The 7463-nt window shown below is 44.1% G+C and overlaps 1 long non-coding RNA gene across 1 annotated transcript; it reads left to right on the forward strand.

Annotated features, from left to right (window-relative positions):
• The first annotated feature begins 1274 nt into the window (after positions 1-1274).
• LOC130144832 (uncharacterized) lies at positions 1275-4517 on the forward strand. The gene is made up of 3 exons (XR_008820262.1): positions 1275-1627; positions 4250-4312; positions 4439-4517. It is a non-coding gene; the product is annotated as an uncharacterized LOC130144832 (long non-coding RNA).
• The last annotated feature ends 2946 nt before the right edge of the window (positions 4518-7463 follow it).

Raw genomic sequence — 7463 nt, forward strand, 5'->3', positions numbered from 1 at the left:
AAATGAGAGGCCTGATGTGTTCAGGAGGCGTTTCCCTCCTCCCCCACAAGCCTGCAGGTGATTTGTTTCCAACCTGCTCTAAACTTGTACTATGAGACCACAGGCTTAGCACAGTGTGTCTGTGGGAGGAAAAAGGGAATCCAGGTGTCACTGGAAATTTTCTCACCTTATAAGAAATTAAATAGACCTAAACACCTGACAGAGCTGCTATAAAATCCATTTAAACTGAAGCTGTTCTCAGGAGAGCTCATTTTTTTACCCCAGGCACTTTGAGATGAGAGGATTAAAGTAAATGGTTTTGTTGCCGAGTCATATGTAAAATGAAGAGCACTTTCATAACTAGTTTCACAGCACATCAGTTGCTTTGAAAGAGCCATGTGGCTCTCTTTTTTTTTTTTTTTTTTTCCTAGTAATAATTCTTGATGACCTCGTCCTGGCTCCATGAAGAGCGGATGTCTCAGCCCGCTCCCACTGGTGTCCCCTGCCAAGCGCCCCGGGGAAGCAGCTCTCCTGCATCACCGGGTGACTGGCAGCTCATCTGCAAGCATGGCCCTGTATCTCCAGTTGATCCAAAACCAGTCTTCTTTTTATATCCTCTGCTTCCATAGTCTTGATAGAGGCCTGCCAACGGCAAGAGTTTTGTTCACCTGCCAGGAACTGCCTGTTGCTGCCAAGTTGCCCACAATGAGCTTCAGAGGCTCTGCTTGCCAGCGGTGCCTTGGTCACAGTCACAGAGACAACACTGCAAAAACCTGGCAGCTTTTACTACAGGACAACCTGGGTTGCTACAAAGCACCTTTTTCTGTGACCTCTGGTGGTATTTTAATAACATCTTCTCTTCAATGTGCTCAAACATGGTTTTTCTTGTTTTGTTTTTTCTTCAAAAGCCCAGCCCATGTGTTGGCGCTCAGCACAACCCATAAAGATGCAGAAAACTACAGATAGCTGCTAACTAGGAAGTGCAAAGGCTTTCCCTAGACTGCTTCTGGCTATTCCCCCATCCCCTCCCAAGTCCACCCTTCTCCCCTTTGGTGCCCCAGCGGCTACCGAAGCTGCCAAAGCTGCGATACCCAGTGCCGTGCCTAGACCTGCTTTGCATAACTCTTGAAGAATGGTATTTCCTAAAACTTCCCCAGGCAGCCTGCATCACAGTTTCGCTCTGGTTATGATGAGCTGATACTGCTTATGCTCCATCCTTCGGGGTAAAACAGGCAATTCCCCTCCCCCGCTGCCAAGCACCACACTTTAAATAGCTGCGGAGTTTTACATCTTTACTTAGCCAAGCTAGATATCTAGTGCTTTCATCTCTCCCTGCTGATCCCTGCCTACCCTTCTGGTCTTTCTTTGCCTACCTCTGCATTTCCCTTTATCTGCTAGCATCCTCCTAAAAACATTGTGCCTCCGGAGGAGGGGGCGTCATCGGGCTGTTTGCACAGGGACATGCTCCCCTCCTCTTCTCCCGCGGGAACCTCTGCAGCACCCCAGCACCACGGAAGCCTCGCCAGCAGATATGAATAAGCAGAGTTTATGGCAGTTCAAGACAGCCTCAGACATAGCCCAGACTTAACAGACTTTGTTCATCGCTTTGCCACCTGGTATAAATCTGATGCGCTAGTATTCACCTAAGGTCTTTTTTTTTTCTTTCTTTTTTTATTTTTAATCTTCCAGGTCCCTCAAAGGCCTGACTCAAAACAGAGGTGGTTTTAGCTTGCTAAAGGCTGGCTGGATTTTATTTTCTATCTGGAAATGAAATATTGGTACTATTATAATGTAGCTTGGAAATTCACCATTGGATTTAGTGGTGCCAGAATGCTGAGCTGTATTTTAATACCATCAAGGTATTTCAATGTATAAAATCATTTCTGTTCAGGAGGAAAGCTAACTAAATGAAACAAAACAAAGTTGTTTTCAGATTGTTTTCAGTTGGTTTTGTCACCACCAGAAATGCCTATGACATTTACTGACTCCTCACTACATCCCTGCAGCTTTTGGCTGGTTAAGTAGAGGTATGAGAATAGTATTATTGTCTGTAAAGTTCTGTAAGCTTTAAGTTGCTTGTGTAACTGCCTCTCATATTTCTAGGATGCTGTCTGTGTGCAGGTCTCTAGATGTCTCTTGATTCTTGCCATATTCACCTTAAGAATTGTATTCATTATAATGTGTTTATTTTCAGTATGTGCACATTTCTATGAAATGAAACTTGTAAGTCAAAGCGATAGGAAATATTATTATTTCCATAAAGAAAACTTTTCTCAGGAAAAAAACAAATGTTCTTGCTACCAAGCAGTGAGTGGATACGTATGCTTACTGTAAAATTCTGTCTAGATAATTTTGACTGTTGTCCAGTCAAATAATACAATGCAAAGCATGTTGAAGTTCTATGCAATGTGCAAAATAATTATGAAACACATGCATTACATTTCACGTGTACATTAGAATGTGAACTGATCATGTGTGTGAATGTGGTGCATAGTGGACAGCTGGTCTTTCGAATGCACTGTAACTGCAAGCTGACATCAAATGTTAATATGCTATTCCTATAAATTCACCTTCAGCCCTTGTGAGCAATAACCAAAACAAAAGGTAACTGTATTTCTAAGATTAAAAAATACGTATCAGCAGAGACTTCTGCAATACATTTAGAAAAAAAAATGTCAAAACTCAAAATGGAAAATCAAATTACCCTTTCAAAAATATTTCCTAATTTCTGATTCAATAGCAGACTTTCTTGTTTTCTGGAGGAGAGAATTTCTCTAGTGACTTAATCACAAACCTCTGTATGAGTATCTAACACCAGCTCCAGACAAAGGCACAAACAGCTTTGGTGGTGTTCCCACATAACTGACTTTTTTCAATGGATGCTGGGCTAAACAATGAAAGATGAAGACCGATCAGGTACAGAAATTTGTATATAAGCAAGTGAGAAAATTCTACAAAATATAGAACGAGCTGTTTTCTGCTACTGCTTCCCATTACTAAAATATTTAGCTAGGTGGAGTGGGAGCCATGTGCATTTCAAGTGGCTCCCAGAAAGTTCCCACGCTGTCAAAGGGAAAAAAAATGCTAGGGCTGCTCTGACTGCCAAAAGCAAACCCAGGGCCCAACTGCTTGGAACAACAAGCTCCAGCAGCTGAGCTTCTTGCATTTGGCAAACAAGACAGCATGAAAAAAAACCCCAACAAACCCAACCCCCCCAAAATAACCCAAACATTTAAGAGAGTTATTATGTGATTCTTCTTTTTGATCTCAGGCAAGTCAAGGAACATGTAAGCAGAGGGAGCGAGCCACCCTTATTAGCCTTGGTGGTTCTCCTCTGTCTTTGGGGAAGCTCATTGATCTTGCACTGAGAGGAAGGCTTCACAGGTACCACTCTCCAGTCATGTAAGGGATATAACATTCTAGAGCTATTCTTCTGATGCCTTTTCCCGGCATTAAAATCAATGGAGTACTTGGCAGATAAAGATGCCTAGAGAAATTTAAAAGGCAGGAATAAACACGAGGGTTACATCATGTGTTTAAAGTTGCTACTTTTTGACATGAAACATGGAGCTCAAGAAGCAGGGGTTTGGTATCAGGGGTTTCCCTGCTGCGCTCCTGGGTGGGCAGCATGCGGCCGGAGGGAGGTCGTTTTCATCAGCATACCGCTCAGCAAGTGGGGAACCAAGCGTTAATTTTAAAACAGCCGCAAGTTATTTTCTCAGCATCCTTTCCCCAGCCTTGGACCCACACTGGCTTTCTGTAAATGAATGAATTATTTTCTCTGTTCTGTGCCAGCATGCCATGGCTGTGCACACGGAGTCAGGTCATACACCCCTTCACTCCACCTTTGACTGCCAGGTTTCAGCTGGCTTCGCGAGCAGGCTTCCTCTGAAAACAATTATGGTTATAAGAAGCATATGTTACCTGTGTGTTTCCCATAACTCTGTGCTGATTTTGGCTGGGGGAGAGTTAATTTTCTTGATAGTAGCTGGCATGGGGCTGTGTTTGGGATTTGTGCTGGAAACGGCGTTGATAATACAGGGATGTTTTAGTTCCTCTGAGCAGCGCTTACACAGAGCCAAGGGCTTTTCTGCTCCTCACCCCACAGCGAGCAGGCTGGGGGGGCACAAGCAGCTGGGAGGGAATCAACCAGGGCAGCTGGCCCCAGCTGACCAAAGTCCGTATCATGAGATGTCATGCTCAGCATATAAACCTGGGGGAAGAAGAAGGAAGGAGGGGAGGTTCAGAGTTGCGGTGTTTGTCTTCCCAGGTAACCGTCACGCGTGATGGGGCCCAGCTTTACCGGAGATGGCTGAACACCTGCCTGCCGATGGTGAATGAACTCCTTGTTTTGCTTTGCTTGCATGCATGGCTTTTGCTTTACCCATTAAAGTGTCTTTATCTCAACCCATGAGTTTTCTCACTTTTACTCTTCTGATTCTTTTCCCCATCCCACCAGAGGGCACTGAGCCGCTGCTGCATGATGCTTAGTTGCTGGCTGGGGTTAAACCAGAACTCCTCCTTGCTGTGCCTCTTACCGGCAGGTAAGTCAGACACAACTGAAGCCATCCTTGATGCTTAAAGCCCAGTGGCATCCTTGACACTTAAAGCCAGACACTGCCAGCCAACTGCTTATGGTGTAGCACACACTTGTTTTTATATTACAGAATACTAAATCCAACATTTAAGAATAGAGAGAAAAACACGCAATTATTATTTTGTTTTGTCCTCACAATGTGATTGTTTGCTTGGGTGGTGCCCTCCTTCCAGGTCCTCTCTTATCCAACTTCTGTAGGCATTTATGCAGGGCTCTGACTGCAACATACTTAGCAAGAGTGCTTCTGAAGAGTGACATGCTTGTCTGCATTTCCCCATTCTTCCTCAGGTGGTGGTCACTGGTAACTTCGGGATCATTGCTTTTTATTTCTTTGCCTTCTGTCCCTTCTTCTACCTCCTGGTGCAACTCCAGAAAGGCACAGAGGGCCCAGGACAGGGACCCAGTCACATGCAATGGCCATCCATTGCTGTTCATACCATGGCTTTGTGACAGTGCCTTCATAGTGGGCAACATAGAGGAAAAGGAATTTATCCCATGGGAGAAAATAAGGGAACAAGGAAAAGAAGGAAAGCACAGACCGGGGCTTTGGCTTTCCCGGGCTGTGGGGCATCTGCGAACGTCCTCTCAGGGGCAGCCTGTTTCTGGAGGGGGAAACTGCACAGTGTGTGGGAATGCCTACCTGCAAAAGGCTATCATAGTACTTGTTTCACTCCAGAAACCTTTTATTTTTAGGAATTTTTGGGAATGTGGAGGGGAGGAGGAGGAGATTTCTTGTAAACACAGTGCTCCTGCAGAGTATATCATGTGTGCTCATGGATAGGATGGTTTTCAATACCTGCACAGTATGGTTTTTTCAATGGCTAAGGACAAATTACAGTCATGTCATGTAAGCCAGAGAGTCAAAACTGAGCTTACAGTCAGATCTGGTCAACAGCTATGAGGGGCAAATAATTGATCACCACTGAAGTAACTTTTGGGAGGCTTCTGGGATTCAGTTTGATGTCTGCAGTCAGCCTGTGGGACTGCCCTTCACAGGGCTGGAGAAATAGATGGCATTCAATGGAGGGAGAAGACACTGGAGGGGCGTTATGTGGACACTGCTGGGTCATCAGCCTGCCTGGATGCAGGGACTGACCACAAAAGATTCCTGCTACAGATGCTGGACATGTCTGCTTGCATTCCTTGGAGGGTCAAACAGGCATCGCACGATGAAGTCCCTCAGGGCAGCCCTCCAGCCAGAGCCCCTGCATGGCAGTAACATGCTGCTAAAAAATCACGTGTTCAAGTAAAAGGTATTTTCTTGGCTCTCTGTCCTTCTGGGTTATTCTCCCATCACTGTGTTTTATTTTTTTTCCCAGACAGGTTGATGTGCCATGGCTTTTCTCTGTAACAAAAGGCAAAGGCGAAAGCTGATCGTTTCAGAGCCAGTTAAATGGAGAAAAAAAAAAATAATTGTTTGTCCCTAATCTTTAGGAAGTTTGAAGATGACATTCAGTGAACTGAACTGAGAAAGGCATTAAGGGAGGTATGTGGATGTTGTGGGTAAATGGTTTCTCAGGTTTTTTTCTTTCAAAATGTTAAAATGTACATGAAATACATTCTGAAAGAATATCTCAGGAAATGATCTCGTGAAATTGGAGATGGGCACAGGTACATTCAGTAATAAGTGTGTGTGTGAGAGACTCAGTTGCTTTAAAAATGTGGGCAGGAGGAATGTTTGCCTGAAGAAAATTTATAGAAACAAAAGGGGGGAAAAATAGCTGAAGAAAGTTCTGTTTCTCTGATCTATGCAATATAGGCATAGCTGCTTAGTTGGGACAATTCAGACTCTTTCCATTGAGTGCCTTAGAGACATGCCTCTTTGCAAGACATGAGAAGCTGGCTTCTAATGCAGAAGGTATTAAACAAGGAAATTAGAGCCATTGTCACTGTAGCAAGACTAAAACTACAGCAGTTGTTTCTACTCCCCTGTCCCTATGTATCTTCAGTGTGTTCTACACTTCTGTGAACTATCACTAGTCTGGCAAACCCTTGGCTAAGGGCTTAGCTCTGAGTCCAGGGGCAGTCTTGTTAACCATTACAGGGGTGAAGGCAAAAGATGCGGGGACAACGGGACATCTCAGGAAATGTAGAAGAGAAAATAATTGAAAAAACATGCATTTACTCAAGCATTTTCTTGGGAATTGTGGTAGGAAGGCATTTGTAGGAATAGCTGGAATACAGATAACAGCGGTAACTTGTTGAACCAAATGAATGCAGGCACTGCACAACGAGGCATTTGCTTTCAAAATTTTGTAGTTGAAGTCATCGCTTCGTTTCATATGTTTTGTATCCCCTGAGTCACTCTTATTTTTCAAACACACTGTGAAATTAAAAGTCCTCCAAATCTGTGCAAAGCCTACTTCAATCTGGGGAAGATGTAGGAAAGAAGGGGAGTGAGAAAGGGAGAAAAAAAGGCCTGGGATAACATCCAGAACTATTCTGCTACAGGATTCTCCATCTGCCAAGAGCCAAAGAATGCCTTTCTAAAATGAATAGCACACAAAATGCTGAATGAAGTGAGCAGAAGAAGCTCTATCAAATCAACTATTATCTGGTGAAAGGAATACAATTTTCCTGGGCTGAAGTGAGCTGAAATGCTGAAAAAGTCTGTTGCCAAGCATGACATCTGGATAACTGCTGCTGCATGTTTTGCGGCGTTCTTTACAGGTTTTCATTCTCTTAAAGTTCCCTGGGAGAGCTGTCTTCTGGTGCTAGCCCCACAGCTGACTTTAAAAAGATGAACCATGGTGCTCACAGTCAGGTTTTGGGTGTGCTCTGAGCACTGTAAGTAGGAGAGAAACAACAGATGTCCTCATAGTCAAAATACTGTGGTTGCAATCCTTTTTGTCCTCCAGCAGGACAGGTCTGCAGTCTGCAGGTGTTC

The sequence above is a fragment of the Falco biarmicus genome, chromosome 2 (genome assembly GCF_023638135.1).
Source record: "Falco biarmicus isolate bFalBia1 chromosome 2, bFalBia1.pri, whole genome shotgun sequence".
In the NCBI taxonomy this organism is placed as follows: domain Eukaryota; kingdom Metazoa; phylum Chordata; class Aves; order Falconiformes; family Falconidae; genus Falco; species Falco biarmicus.